Source organism: Natator depressus, chromosome 7 (genome assembly GCF_965152275.1).
Source record: "Natator depressus isolate rNatDep1 chromosome 7, rNatDep2.hap1, whole genome shotgun sequence".
NCBI classification, from domain to species: Eukaryota; Metazoa; Chordata; order Testudines; family Cheloniidae; genus Natator; species Natator depressus.
The window spans coordinates 19,923,527-19,939,442 of NC_134240.1; the positions used below are offsets into that span (position 1 = coordinate 19,923,527).

General features: G+C 45.9%; 1 protein-coding gene and 1 long non-coding RNA gene across 3 annotated transcripts in view; both read left to right on the top strand.

Annotated features, from left to right (window-relative positions):
- Positions 1-14,925, top strand: part of LOC141990438 (uncharacterized) — an 88,921-nt gene extending 73,996 nt beyond the window's left edge. Inside the window, exons 2-4 of the long non-coding RNA XR_012640176.1 lie at positions 9,064-9,208; positions 13,204-13,279; positions 13,737-14,925. This is a non-coding gene — a long non-coding RNA (uncharacterized LOC141990438). The remainder of the gene's footprint in view (positions 1-9,063; positions 9,209-13,203; positions 13,280-13,736) is intronic.
- GRIP2 (glutamate receptor interacting protein 2) overlaps positions 1-15,916 on the top strand; it is a 478,986-nt gene that overhangs the window by 204,052 nt on the left and 259,018 nt on the right. The window lies entirely within an intron of this gene.

Sequence of the window (15,916 nt, forward strand, 5' to 3'; positions counted from 1 at the left end):
AGTCTTTTCTAACTTTCCCTTGAGGTTCAAACTGCAATTTATTTGTAATTGAATTAGCTGGATGTATTCTAAGAGAATCACACTGCTAACAGAAACCCAAATGAAATATCCTTTCAGCAGACTTGGTGAGTTATCCTCAGAGTTGAACTTATATTTTCCCTTCCATCATGTGTTCTTTCTCGCTCCCTCATTTCATCAGTGGGGCAAAGCTCTGTTGTGAGATATTCATCCTGCAATGTCAGTTGTACCTGAGAGATATCTGCATCCTCAGTTTGCTTCCCTGCTTTTATGCTGCAAGCGGTCTTGGAATAAATGTTTTCAAGCTAATTGCGAAGTGCTTCCTTTCATGAATAACCTGAGCTATACACATGAATAGCACAATTTGTAGTTGTCATGAGCTGTGGAGGGGGAAGACTAAGAAGGAAAGGCTCTTTAATTAGCAGTGTCCCATCCATTAGACTAGGTATTGTCAGCAGTTGGAGAAAGATAGACACCATAGAAATCAGACCTCTAAGTGGTCAAAGAATCATGTCCTCTTGTTAGCCAAAGTGTTGGCCTCCAGGCCACCTGCTTGGATGGGACCAGTTACCCAAGTACCCACATTCCACAGGAGCCAGCCTTGAGTGCCATGCTTGGCTGGGCTTCTGTGAAGCTGCTAGGAAGGCTAACTTATTTGGGGCCTGGAGCTACTCTGTGACTGTCTCTCATTCAAGGAGCTGTAATTACAACGCTAATATCGGGCTGTGGCACTTGTCCCTGATCACTTACCTAGTGAGATCTTTACATTGTGTTGTCACAGCTTTTGCAAAATAAAATGACCATTTTTCTTGCTGTAAAAATCTTTGATCTTTGGAGAAGTAGCAGGCTATCAGGGATTTTCTCCTGTGATCCAAGATGGATCTTGGTAAATCCAGCCCTGTGGCTTTGTAGTGAGCACCATGCACTACTAATAACTCCAAGTTCAATATGCTGGACTCTTCACTTCTCAAGATTGCAGGACTAGGAGCATAGAAAAGTCATTCGGTATAACCTGTGTAACAGGGAAGCATGTGGTCCGATAGTGACTGGTCTGACTGAATTAGAAGCAGTCTTTCTCAAGCAAAGAAGGTTGCAGAAAAAAGGGCATGGAGCGGGGAGAAGAGGAAGCCCATGCTCAAGTCCTTGATTTAAAAATTTCCTTAGAGGAGAACTGGATACAGAAAGGTGGGTATATTTTTGATTTAGCTGGGGCTTAGTGGTTTATATGAGTCAGGCCCAATGAGAGAGTATTGCTGTGAGCTGATGGACACAACGTGTTTTTTTTCTGGCCCTTCTTTTCTTGTGTCATCTCTACCATCCTAAGGCTTGATATGTTTGAAGTGTTCTCCATTTACACACCTGAGTGAAATGCAGCAGAAGAAAAGGGAGAGCAGAGAGAGGTCAATGGATTAGCTGTCTGAGGGGGTAATTCTCTCCTTCTCCCTTGTTAAATTCACAAGAGAGCTAATAATATTAGCAGTAAAGAGAGAAGAGACTGTGTTAATTTAAAAGTAAAGCCAAAAAAGTCTTTTCCTGCGTCTTTTATCCCCAGAAATAGATCTTGTGCTCTGTGAGCTGCTCGGCTAAAGGCTAAATCATATTGTGTTGTACATATTAACTGGAAACAAAGCAAGTCTCAACAGATGCTTGAGCAGATGCCAAATGTCAAATTTGATGGGAAATGCTTAATTGCTTCTCGCAAACCTTTTGTTTCTCTGAAAGTGCATCCCTCACAGTGTAAAACACCTTCTCTCTTTCAAACATCAGTTCAGAGCTCCAGCCCTGGGGCTCCCTGTCCAGAGGAACAAGCCAGCAGACTCCAATGAGGAAGTCTGGCAAAAGAATTGGATTGTGTTGTGTAAAATCTGTTGGGTTTTTTGGTTCTCTTTTTGTTTGTATGTTTATTTAGCTGGTTGGTTGGTTTGTTTTTGCAGAGCTGAGACACATTTTTACACCTTTGTTAGGGATATTTCTGCTCAGTTTTCCTCCAGAGGATCATCTTCATTATTTATTTTTCTTTTATGTCCACCAGCCCATTTCCCCCAAGATCAACTTCCCATTGTACACCTCCATATTTTGTATAAAAACCCACTATGTCCCAAGAACACTCACTGCAATTTGCAGTACAGCAGTGATACAATAACAACAATACTTAGCTGTACTACTTGGAAACCACAGTGACTAGCTCACCTAAAGTATGTAGAAAGGTGGAGGCCAGAACGTTCATATATGGCCTATAATTTTTGGGTGCCCCAGGTTTTGAAGCCCTATTTTAGACACTTAAGGGATTGATGTTCAGAGATGCTGAGGACCCAGAAATTCAACTGAAGCTCTGTTCTTTTTAGAAAAAAAAACAAGAGGGTCCTATGAACTAGAAACTGGGACAAAGAGCTCTGGAGACACAAAAGACTGCCCTGTTTATATTGACTCGTGTGGTTATATACTGTTCCTTGCTGCACCAGGAAAAAATGAAACCTCAGAGAGAATTTCACTGCTTAATTTTGGATGGCCTGTTGATTATCTGTCCAGCTGTGTGTGGACCCTCATTCCTGCCACAGTCAGCTTGTTTCTTTCTATAGCAAGGAAGTTGTGTAAGAGAAGGCACAATCTAACAGAGATGTCTTTCTAAAACATATGTCCTAGTTCAGCTGCAAGCTGTTAGGCTAGATGCAGGAATCATGGGGTCTGTTATACAGGATGTCAGACAAGATGATCATAATGGTCCCTTCTGGCCTTAAAATATATGGGTGTACTCCTGGCACTATTTAAGTCAATGGGAGCTTTGCCATTGACTTCAGTGGAGCTCGGACTTCAGCCTATGAATCTATGAAACTTCTTTCAAAGAGCACTGGTTACTGGAGGCAGAGTTGTCTGTAATTTCATTGCAAGCCGATGGGGCATACGGGAAAGCTTCATCTATCATGTGAAGTGACCGCAAACCGAATGGACAGAGTGGAAACAGAGTGACCCTCTTGCACTGGTTGGATTAGGGGAGCCAATCAATCTAAGCAAAATATCACTAAAGTTTAATCAAGACAGATGTCGGATCCAGAGTGTTTGACTGGAACCACCACAGACGAGAGCCCCTCCTTTCCTAGCATTAACATCCTCCACACAGGTTTCAGAGTAGCAGCCGTGTTAGTCTGTATCTGTGAGCTGTAGCTCACGAAAGCTTATGCTCAAATAAATTTGTTAGTCTCTAAGGTGCCACAAGTACTCCTTTTCCTTTCATCCTCCACACACTTATCTAAAGGATAATGGGGGTGATTGTTAACAGCTCTGTGGTCTGCCCGGAAGAACAGAAGAGTTGACTTTACTGTTATGCGGCAATTCCTTGCGAATCAATAACTAGGAGAATGACAAGGGGACTGCATGTCTTAGATTATAGAACTTGTCGCTAAAGTGCTGTTCAAAAAAGGGATTATTTCCTGTTTTTCTTTGTTCAGCAAGGTGGGAATAAAGGGGCCACCTTCTTAATTGTTGTCTGGAGCTCTTTGAATCATACTTTGTTGGCTAGCAGCCTGCAGTAGCAAATGATCATTTTGTCCAAACTGGTGAGCACAGGGGAGAATGAGATGCAAGAGGCATGTACATGTGAGGGAGTGTGTGTGTGTGGCTACGTCCACACTGCAAAAAAAAAAAAAAAAAATCCCCCAAAAGAAGCAACGAGTCTCAGAGCCCAGGTCAATTGATTCAGGCTTGCATAACAGGGCTAAAAAAAAGCAGCGTAGATGTTCCCACGCAGGCTTAGGGTTGCGCCTGAGGGCTGAGGCAACATGCACCACACAGAGCTGTATGGCTGCGCCTCCACCTAGGTGCTGAGGGACATGTCACTGCTTCTAGGGAGCCCCACGAGGTAAGCACCGCCCAGAGCCCACTCCCTGCATCCCCTCCCACACCCCAACCCCCTGCCCTGAACCCCCTTCCACACCAATACTCCTTCCTGGAGCCCACACCCTGCAACCCGCCCCCCGCACCCCAACTCCCTGCCCCAGCCCTGAGCCCCCTCCCATACCCAAACTCCCTCCTGGAACCCGCACCCTGCAACCCGCCCCCCGCACCCCAACCCCCTGCCCCAGCCTGGAGCCCCTTCCCACACTCTGGAGCCCTAATTTCTGGCCCCACCCTGGCACCTGCACCCCCAGCCCAAAGCCTGTATCCCCTCCCGCACCGCAACCCCCTGCCTCCTAACCCCTCATCCCCGGCCCCACTCCAGAGCCTGCACCCCAACCCCCTTCTCCCAGCCCGGTGAAAATGAGCAAGTGAGTGAGGGTGGGGGAGAGTGAGCGACAGAGTGGGGGATGGAATGAACAGAGGTGGAGCCTCAGAGAAGGGGCGGGGCTGGGGGCAGGGCAAGGGTGTTTGCTTTTGTGCGATTAGAAAGTTGGCAACCCTACGTGGGCTCTGAAGCAAAGGGGGTAGGTCTCAGGGCCCAAGCTCCAGCCCAGCCCTTTGTCCCTCCTCTTCCCTCTGAGGCCCGGCCCCCAGCCTGGCCAGAAGCTGGAGCCTGGCCCAGGTAAGAGAGGCCCAGGGAGCCCAGGCCACCGTAGGCTGCCACAGACCCTCCACCTACCTGGTGTGAGGGGGGCCGAGAGCAGCCACTGGACCATGTCCCTTTCCCACCCAGGGAAGATGGAGGATCTGCAGCTCCCCACAGCTGCCTGGGTGGCTCTTACCGTGGCCCAGCTGCGTCTCTTCGGCCCCCAAGGTCCCGCCCCCAGGCTAGGCCAGGAACTGGAGCCGGGTTTGGGTAAGAGCCACGTGGGGAGCCACGGACCCTCCACCTCCCCAGGTGGAGGGCCCAGGGGACGAGGAAAGAGGAATGACAGGGGCAGGGCCACGGAGGGGGCAGAACCTCATGTCTCTCCACACTTTTAGGAAGAATCCATCACCTCTGGCTCCAGCCCAAGCCAAAACGTCTACACAGCTATTTTTTGCCCTATAGCATGAACCCAAGTCAGTTGACCCAGGCTCTAAGACTCACTGCTGCAGATATCCCTTTTTTTTTCTTCTTTTTTGCAGTGAAGACATATCCTGTGTTGCATGAGAGGAAAGAGAGCGCACTGTAGATTTCTGCAGTGCAGGAAGACATTGCAAAAACCTCAGTGCAGAATGCAATCGCTCACTTACTTCTCCTGGGGAGCACGTTCCAGCTGTGCTCTTGACCAATTGGGGTTTTGGTCCTGGGCACCTCCTCTCTCACTCTACCCATCACTGAGAAAAGCGGCGCTTAGGCTGACACTCCCGAGCTTTGTACTGAGCTGGAGTTTGCTGATCTTCTGGGCACATGGCGAAGCTGATGGACTGTATTTGCCAAGGCAGTCTTCTTCTGAGGAAATGCTTGAGTAGGATTTGTTGGTGTTGTTGGTTTTCTTTCTTTCTTTTTGGTGTATTTTTGGACACACTTATTGTGGGTCTGTGTTAGGTGCATTAAAATGTGAGGAATGTGTGTGCATGGGAGAGAGAGAGAGACGGAGGTGTTTTGTACACATGAGGTGGCTCTCTCTGGGAACATCTACACTGCTATTTTTAGCCCTATAGAGCAGAGGTTCCCAAACTTTTCTTATTGCGTACCCCCTTCCAGATCTACCAGCTGCCTGCATATCCCTACCCTTATCATCACTGATAGTTATGTTGCAATGTATACAACTGAAAAAAAAAAAACCCTAAATTCTGAGCTCAGTTAAACTGGACAGTTGCTGGGCAACTGAACCCGCTCTGTACGGTGATTGGAGATGAGAGCTCTGTACGTCATCGTGTCTTTGTATCTGTGTTCTCACTGGTACATCTTGAAGTAAATTAACTACTGTATTTTATATAACAAATTCCCACAGGGTTTTAAAGCTTAATCTGAGGAGCCTATTATGAAAATGCAAGAAATAAAATAATAAATAAAATCCACCATTGCACAATTTCTCCTGCTTAGCCCCCAGAGATGTCTCGCATACCCGCAGGGATCCATGTATCACAGTTTGGGAACCCCTGTTCTATAGCAGTGGTTCTCAATCTTTCCAGACTACTGTACCCCTTTCAGGAGTCTGATGCGTCTTGCATACCCCAAGTTTCACCTCACTTAAAAACTACTTGCTTACAAAATCAGACATAAAAATACAAACGTGTCACAGCACACTAGTATTGAAAAATTGCTTACTTTCTCATTTGTACCATATAATTATAAAATACATTGATTGGAATATAAATATTCTACTTACATTTCAGTGTATGGTATATAGAGCAGAATAAACAAGTCATTGCTGTATGAAATTTTAGTTTGCACTGACTTCGCTAGTGCTTTTTATGCAGCTTGTTGTGAAACTAGGCAGATACCTAGATGAGTTGATGTACTCTTTGGAAGACCTCTGTGTACCCCCAGCAATGGCAGATTAGCCACTGGGCCCATGGGGTGGTGCTGTGGTGGGGCTACAGGCGGAAGGGGCACAACAGGGGTGGGGCCGCAGGCAGAACGGGTAGGGAAGGGACCCCCACTTCCTCCGGCCGAGGGCCCTGGGTCACCTTAATCCGCCTCTGACCTCCAGGGGTAGATGTACCTCTGGTTGAGAACCTCTGCTCTAGAGCAAGCTGGGGAGCCCAAGGCAGCTGACCCAGGCTCTGAGGCTCGCTGCCTCAGGTCTTTTTCTGCTCTGGAGATGTATCTTCTGATGAGAGGTGATTCTGTGAGATCTTCCTTAATGAATTGCTAATTAAACTGAAGGAGGCTCCCTGAGTCGACTTTTCATTGTTTGTCTGTCGCTCATCAGCCCAATCAGTATTTATGCTCTGCTTTTCTATTGCCACCTCGAAGTTAATGTTCAAATCATACTCACACAAGCCTTTCTCCCCCCGCCCCCAATTCCTTGCTTAAACCCTGCATTGCTTGAGGTCTGAAATCTTGAGATGCAGGGGGCTCTGAATCACTCCAGAAACTGGAATTAAAGTGCTGGAGAGGGAAAACAAATGACACCTCCTTTCATCAGTCTAACAATGCCCTGAGGCTGCAGTCGAGATTGTCACCCCTGTATTGTCTTCCTCAGCTCTTGGCAAGAAATCGCAGAGCCAGGGCCCTGCTGTCTCCTTCCTTGAATCAGTTTTTCATGTTTTCCCATGAAAACTGAAAATCCTAGAGCTATTGCCTGGCTGTATTCCAGAGATCCCATCTACACTGCCAAATCAGCCACATCAGGGAAACATTGATATGGTTCAGTCTTTTGGTGTTTACACTATGGAATGGAAATAAACAGGATGTTGGAACTTGACAGTTGAATGGCACATAGGAAGCAAGAGGTCTCCCATGGGACTTCAGGGTTTTTTTGAGGAGGCATGGCCCAAAATGCAAATCAGAATATCACTCTGGCAATGGCAATTATTTTTGTGGGCGCGTCTGTGGCAATAAAATACAAGCTGGCCATGGCTGTACAGATTGTGTAGGGAAGGTATAACTAGTGTCAACAGTGGAGTTGCCTGAAAAATGTTTTAATCTAAACTGTTTTTTGACAGAAAATTCGATTTTTGGTGGAAATTTTTCACAAAAACTGTCTGCTTTCTGTAGACATTTTCAGTGGAAAACAGAAAAATGCTTGAAAAAATGAAATCTTTCAATTGGCTATTCTGCTGCGATGCCTCATGGGAGTTGTAGTTCAGTTTCCTCATGTCCCCCTTCTCTATGAGCCAGGCTTCCCTGTTGGGCTACATCTCCCATGATGTACGTCAGCCAGCGACTCCCTTGGTGCAGCTGCCTGCCCTCATGATGAGGGGCGAACATGATGCTCCATAGGAGATGTAGTCTGACCAGGTCACCCACCCTATAGAAAAGCATGGGAGCACAAGGTGCGTGCTCTGCAATGCTCATGTGACCCCACAACAGCATTTCCAAATTGAATTATTTCAGTTTCAGCCAAAATGTTTCAGTTTTTTATTTTTTTTTTGCCATAAGGTCGAACTTTTCAGCAGAAAACTGACTTTCCCCCCCACTTTTTGTCAAAATGCAGGTAAGTACTGAGAGGCACAAGTAAAGCTCTTGTGTTAGGAGGACTGAAAAAGTGGCACGCTGCAGATGATAGTACATTAGCAGAGCAGTAAGGGGGACTCCAGGTTGAATTATAAGAGATGTTGCAGGTCCAAGTGGAGGTGAATAACAGAGCTGTGTGGTACAAGACTGATAAAGAGGGGGAGATCTAAGTCAATATTGAGTTGTCGTTTTGGGACGTCTCCCATAAGGCTTGCCCAGCGTTGTCCAAGTAGTTTCAGTCTCTAACTTCACAAGAAACAACAACAAAACCTGCACTGTTCTGTGGTGGGGCAGATAACGCCCCCATCCAGCCAAGAAGAGACTAAAGGGAGGAATCCGGCCAGGTTCGGGGCAGTACTTTGTAACAAACTAAACTGGGGCGCAGGGCCCCCAGCCTGGGACTCTGGATTACTGACTGAGAAATAGAAGCCTTGCCAGTCTGAGCCCTCTGACAAAGATGGGCTGGTGGTTTTCTTTCCTTGGAACCCCTGGGACTAAGCTTTGGCTTTAGTCATGCAGAAGTGTGGGAGTTAAGACTTCCTTCGGGGGCCTGAAAGACTGCTTCCTCTTTCTGACGTGAAACTGCAGGGAGCTTGGCCTCCCTTCCATGTCGACTGCTTTGTCCTCCCAAAAATGGGGGCGGGGGGCAATTCTAATCTGGAAAGCTGTACCTCAGACCTAGAAACCAGTCCACAGGACCACTGTCCTCACCCCCTGAGGTTACTCAGGAGACTTAACCCTCAACACCTTCCTTAGCAAATAACATATGGCAGCTATTTAAAAAGTTCTATGAAGCTAACGAGTGTGTAAAGGGTGGGAGCTTTGAAACAAGAGCAATTTATTGAGGAATAGCATGGGGTAGATGATTCATTCTCTTCTTCTAAGCTGCCTCTCTGTTGTCTCTCTCTTCACAATATTTCTCGTCCCATCCAATTATTGCTAGTTGCAAACTGCATGTTGAATATACATGGGTAATAAATGAATTCTTTGCTTTCATTGTCTCGCTCTTTATTTTGACAAATGATTCTCCTGGGCTCCAGAGTCATTGTTTTTCCAGATTTCCCCAGATGTTTTCCTGATTCTTCACTTGCAAGGTGTCACGCCTCAGACTTCAAAGGGCTGTTGGTGCATTAATTCCTTAAACATGAAAGGTGACACCACTCTGGAGGAGAGGAAGGGATATAGGTAGGTTCATTCATTCATGTGGGATTTCAAAGGCATGCAAAGCTATGCAGTACGCCAGACATTTACAAAGCTTGACAGTTCACTTCCCCTTCACTGTGTATATATGGCAGGATTACAGCAGCCTGTAGCATTGCATTCTCTGGAATGACATCAGCATAGAAAGAATACATTGAACTATATAATGTGGTACAGGATAAAATGAACCTGAATTTGCCCTCCTGGAAATGGGCTGTTTTCTAACTGTTTCCTCTCTCCTAAGAACACTAACTTGCTGACCATCTTACATGGGCATCAGATATTGTTACCCACATTTGGATGCTCAGAATTACACTGTGGCTCAGATGTTCTCTCCCATTGGACCTTAATATTTAGAGCATCTTCCATCTCATCTAGAAATAAACCTAGAGTGTTCACTTTGATGTGTAAAGTCTGCATTAATGAAATGACTGAATTAACATTTGGAGCCACTTGGGGAGGAGAGCAAGGGGAACCTGTTGGCCTATATTTAATCATATTAATAAACCCTCTCAGTTTGCACATGCTCAGCAGCGATATGATAGAATTTGGCCTCTAAATTCTCTGAATAGTCAGTCTCGGTTGTGCCTGCTCCATTCCCACACAGTTTCTATGAGCTAAACAGGCTACACATGTGCCATCCCCACAGAGTGACTGAGCACGCTTCTCCTCGGACGGCAGGGGAAGAGCAGGACTTGGCCTTCTGTTGCTCCTTCTGGAAGCCAGGGGTTGCTGGGCACACCAGGCACAGGAATTGAGAGCAGAAAAACTGTCTCTCACGTGCGGTCAGTGCTTTCATTGCTGATGCCCGGGTAGAGAAGAGGAAAAGGGGAAAGCTGCAGTGGGGTGAGGAGTCAGGACTGGAGGGAGTGGTGAGGAAGAAGATTGGGAGGAAGAGCTGAGTGGTGGTGGCAGAGGAGACTGCAGCTGGGACAGACAGGTTGGAGGGGATGAGGTTGAAGGGGTCAGGCTTGGGAGTGACAGGAGCACAAGAGACTGTAACTACTGGAGTTTACTTCTTCAGAACCTGGAATAGAACCCAGGATTCATGAGTCTCAACATTCCTCTGCTATCAGCAAATAGCTGTGAAACCCACTGGCAAAATGTGTGCCTCATCTCCTTCTAGTGCAGAGGTGGGCAAACTACGGCCCGCGAGCCACATCCAGCCCGCGGGACTGTCCTGCCCAGCCCTTGAGGTCCCAGCCCGGGAGGCTAGTCCCCAGCCCCTCCCTCGCTGTCCTCCCTCCCCCGCAGCCTCAGCTCGCCGTGCCGCCAGCGCTCTGGGCAGTGGGGCTGTGAGCTCCTGCCAGGCAGCACGGTGGTGTGGCTCTGGCTGGGTGGCACGGCTGACAGTCCTGGTGCTCTGAGCGGCATGGTAAGGGAGCAGGGGCGGGGGAGTTGATAAGGGGCTGGGAGACCCAGGGGGCAGTCGGGGGACAGGGAGCAGGGGGCAGTTCGATAGGCGTGGGAGTCCCCAGAGGCCTGTCAGGAGGCGGGGTGTGGATAGGGGTTGGGGCAGTCAGGGGACAGGAAGCAGAGGGGTTGGATGGGGATGGGGTGAGGTCCCGGGGGGCAGTGAGGGGCGGGGAGGGAACACACACGAAAATGGCATTAAATGAATGTTAAGGTTGCAAAGTCAAGTATTCAGAAGTACAGAAATACAGAGTTAAGGTTGCCTGTGTAACCTTAATTTGTCCCCTTTGTTTGTATGCATTATGGTAGAGTCTTTAATTACATGATCACATACCATTTTTCCACGGGACATCTGTTTTATTTAATGCATAAATCAAAGCTGTATTGTGAATGAGGCTGTTATCTGTAGGAGCCCTGTGTCAGTTGTTCCAAAAGTTGGAAGGAGTGTAGTGAATGGGGTGGGGTATTGCAGGAAGAGAAAAGATGGTCTCATAGTTCAGGCAGTTGAATGCTGCCCTAGAAAATTGATTCTGTCCCTGCCTGTGTGACAGAGTTCCTAGGTAATGCTAGTCAAGTCACTTGAACCTAACTTTTCATAGGTGGGAGGCCATTAATTGCATGTTCCTCATATTCTGGATTCCCAGTGGGAGATCTGGGCTCTGATTTACAGTAATGCTGAGCGCTCACAACAGCAACTGAAGTCAGTGGGAGCTGTGCTTCGAACATATAAAGAGCTATAAAATGCTCAATTATCTGAAAAATCAGGCCATAAGCACTTCAAATTGGACACCCAATATTAGCGTACACTTTTGACATTAATGTCTCTGTGCCTCTGCTCCCCATCGGTAAAATGTTTTGAAGATACATTCATTAATGTTCCTGAAGCACTCAGACGCTACAGAGATGAGCACCATAGAAAAGCCCACGAGGAAATCAATAATTCTGTGTTCCGAACAGACTTTGACTGGCATGCAGTAAATAGGGCACAGAGTCACTGGTGAAGAGTATAGTTAAAACAACACATTGAAAAGCTGCTCACCATCTAACATGTGCGTTGAATGACGTAGCAGTTCTATGGAAAAATTTACATGTGGTCATGTAATGAAAGACTGTATCACAATACATACACACAAATCCATATGCATTGCACAGAGAACCTTAACTCTGCATTTGCTAACATTTGATTGCTTAGAATTTCACCCTTAATGTTCTTTTAATGTGTTTTTTGTATGTAATATACTTACATTTCTGTCCACTGCTATGGAACAGGACTAGTAACAACAGTGTTTAAATAATGTTATTTCTAATACAGTGTCAACCATAGCTGGCCAGGGCATAGACCTGTAATTCCTCCTTGTTCCTTGAGTCAGTGGGCTGATTTACATGTCAAATTTCCCCATGTGGGAGGAGCATGTCATGCCACAATCCTCTACCAATGTTGTAAAATGGCTCTCCCAGGGTACGTCTACATGACAACAACAACGACAAGAACAAACCATAGCAGCAAGCCTCAGAGCCTGGGTCTACAGATTCAGGCTCCTGGGGCTCACTCTATGGCACTAAAAATAGCCATGTAGCTGTTTGGGTTCAGCTGGAGCTTGAAACTCACCCATCTCCCCAGGCTTCAGAGCCCAAGAGCCACCTTACAGCCCAAGCCCAAATGTCTACACAGCTATTTTTAGTGCAACAGCATGTGCCCGAGTCTGTAGACCCAGGCTCTGAGACTTGCTGCTGCAGGGGAAGGGAAGTTGCTGTGTAGATGTACCCTCACACACACTATATTTTTTTCCCACTAAGCTAGGCAAATGAATTCCCTGGTTGTTCCGTTCGGATTCACACAGTGTTCTTCCTTTTTATAAACTGTGGACCACATTCTGCAGGGTGCTGAACACCCTGTTGTCCTAATGCAGTCATTGGCAGGGAGTTATTCGGCATTTTGAAGGAGCTGCTCAACACCTCACAGGATCAGGCCTTAAATTATTGGCATAACTGCAGCAACTAGAAATTGCAGGAAAAGAATGGGGGGGGGCTTCACTTTTTCTTCTTTTGAAAGACTGGTTCTTTTATTCTCCTACCATACAAAATTGCTGTAAGAGTTGTAACATTTTTGTCTGATTACATTGATTATTTTCCTTGACACTGTTTGAGAGCCTCATTGCTAGAAGAATATAAGTGGTTTTGGCTTGGTTTTTTTTCCCCCCTCACACAAAATGCTCTTGGGAATTGATTCTGAGGCAGTGGTAATCTAGTAACAGAACAGGCTTGAAATGAGAGGAGAAGTACACTGATATTGTCCCTGTGTGGGATTTCCTGACTTCTAGCCGGTCCCCTTCATTATCTTTATTTATTCAGGTAGAAACCTATCGAGATTATAATCTTTTCTTCCGGGGACACTTGTCCATATCTAGCAGCTCTGAATAACAATACTCCAGTCCTGAAACTGTCTCAAGGGTGAGACAGCCTGTTTCCTTTTGACTGTTTGCAAACAGTTTTGCTGCTCTGGAAAGTGGTAAATTGTTTCTGTGTTTGTTCTACGCAGCTCAGTAAATCTTTCCTCTCTTGCTCAGATTCCAACTACGACTGTTCTAAGGATTTGTGAAAATTGCCCAGATGGGGATGGCAGTGGGGAGTGCCAAACAGCCAGTAAGTCACTCATTCATGGAGCAAGCAAGAGCGCAACTTGAAATCATGGCCCAGCTCCTCTTGGGGACTCTTCCAAGCTCCTGTCAGAGCTCTGATGACCCCCTCCCATTTCTTTCATTATACTCCTCTGACCTTGCATTGTGTCGGCTGATCTTGTGACCTGAGAAGGACTGGATATCATCTCCTTCTGGGGCTAGCCAATGACATAGGGGCAGGGGGTCACTGCAGCATTCGTTCCTTTTCCCTATGGGCCTGAACATTCACCTTGACAGATCTTCATCCTGCCAGCTCTTCGTCCTCCACCCTGCCAGCTCTTCCGTCCCTTCTAGGTTCCATATAGATAAATCTTGACCAAAAAAGCTTGACAAAAAAACTGGATCTGAACACTTGTCAGTGTTTTCTCCTTGCTTAAAATAAGCCTTCTCTCTTTCTTTTATTTTTTCCCTGGTTTGGTCAGATGATGATTTTGAGGAGGCAGGTGAAGGTGGAAATTAGTCAACACGTAGCAGAACAGTGTTATCATCAAGGAAGAAGAGTTGTTCCATGATGCAAGGGACTGTTGGTGAGATGGAGCAAAGGAATATTTAGTCTGGATTCCAAGAAACACTTCCCAATATGAAATTCTCTTAAGCTATGGAAGAATCTCCCAAAGGAAGCCCTCCCTATTGCCTGCCTCCTTGAGAACTGGGCTGGATACAGTGCTGAACAATCTATAGTAGGAAGTCCTGAAGGTAACATCAGTTGGGGTCCAATTTAAATGACTTTCTTTGCATTCTATGTTGTGTTGCTCTAAGCAGGTGGTTCTACGGAGATGTTGTACTCCACACCTGCAGTGTGTGATTTTCTGACACCTACAGTTTCATTGTTTCTAAAGCAAATTTCTTCAAACATCCATATTTAGGTGACAAGTCAGATGTTTTAAAAATATAGTGAGATGGAGCTGTCTCAGAAAGGGCTAAATTCTGCTCTTGACTATGTCAATATCAATCTAGAGGTAGCTCTGTTGAAGGCAGTTGAGTTACTCTGGGTTGACGCTGGTATAACAGCGAGCAGGATTTGGCCAAAGTGTCTGAAAAATGTCTTTCCAGTGTGTCCCTAAGAACCCCTCAATGCCAACTGACAAAGGGTTCACTGTTTTGTAACCGGTTTCAGAGTAGCAGCCGTGTTAGTCTGTATTCGCAAAAAGAAAAGGAGTACTAGTGGCACCTTAGAGACTAACCAATTTATTTGAGCATAAGCTTTCATGAGCTACAGCTCACTTCATCGGATGCATTTTTTGTATGCATGTTTTGTAACCACAACTGCTAACGAGTGTAACAAACTCACTATGCCTAACGCACTGCTTTCATGGTATTTATCCATAAATAGTGTTTTGTAAGTTATCTTATGTCCTACTCATCCTGGAAATCATTGCAAAATGTTTTTTGCAAGATGCAAACAGGTTTTGTCAGACAAAAGGATGTAGATTCAACTGTTTGCCCTTGCTTATATGTAGATTAAGCATTGTAAGTCACCTCAATGCAAGCCCCATTTTGCACATGGAGTCAACATGAAGATGTGAAGGCATCCTGGAGCCAGCACATCAGGAAGGGAACCAGGGGGGTCATCCCGAATGGGCACAAAACAATAAGTTTTGGAAAATATAAGGAGCAGCAAAAAGCCATTTTGGGATCCATTCACGGAGGAAACCCCTTGAAGGATATGGGGTATTCATAAAAACTTGGATCCTGGTTTTGACTGAACCACCAGCAGCTCTCTCAAACACTAAATCCTTCGGAGAAAATCTACTTTATTAAATAGAAAAGGTACCATTGATAAGTGTATTCCTAAGCCTGTGTTTTATGTTTTGTTTTGAATGTGTAAAAATTGCGGTTTCTACTCATTATCCTAACTCACTATCTTGTAAAACTTAACCTTTGATAATAAACTTATCATTGTTTCATTATAAATATGTTTCAGTGCTGAAATGTTCTGAAGGGCCTGATCCTGCATTGAACCTGTCAACCTATGTGTCCCCTGTGTCTTTGGAGACAATTACCTGGACATTTCTGTGTGCGTCCAGTGATGGGCTGGCTGCTGCAGGGAGCGCTCCAAGGACTAGGGGGTTGTTGTGTGTCTATCACTGGCCTGCACAGAGAGAGAGAGGTCTGCGGAGAGCTGGAAGTCGGTGCATGTGCAAGGTTTCAGGGAGCTGAGCTACAGCTGGCACAGACAAGACTGCTTCATGCTCAGGACAGGGAGTGGTGCCTCACAACCCTGGAAAATGTTACACCCAGGACTTAACAACCTGCTTAAGTTAAGCATCTGCTTTAGTGCTTTAAGGGACGTGAGGCCTCTGTGAGTAGAACACTTTTTTTTTTTTTTTTTTAATCAGATACAGCAGAAAAGGCTGAATGGAACTTTTCCAAACTTCCCAAAAACTTCCTCTGGAGTTAGAAATAAACATGAGAAATTCCCATCCCAAAGGATATTGATTTTGGGGGGTTTTTTGTTTGTTTTTTGAACGTTATCTGCAAAAAGGCCCTCTAATGAAAGTGCCATGTCAGTAATAACAATTGCACCGCTAGTACAATGCTGTAGCTGTCATTGTTACTTTGCCAATGAAAGAGGATGATGTTAGATTATTTTTCAAGTCAA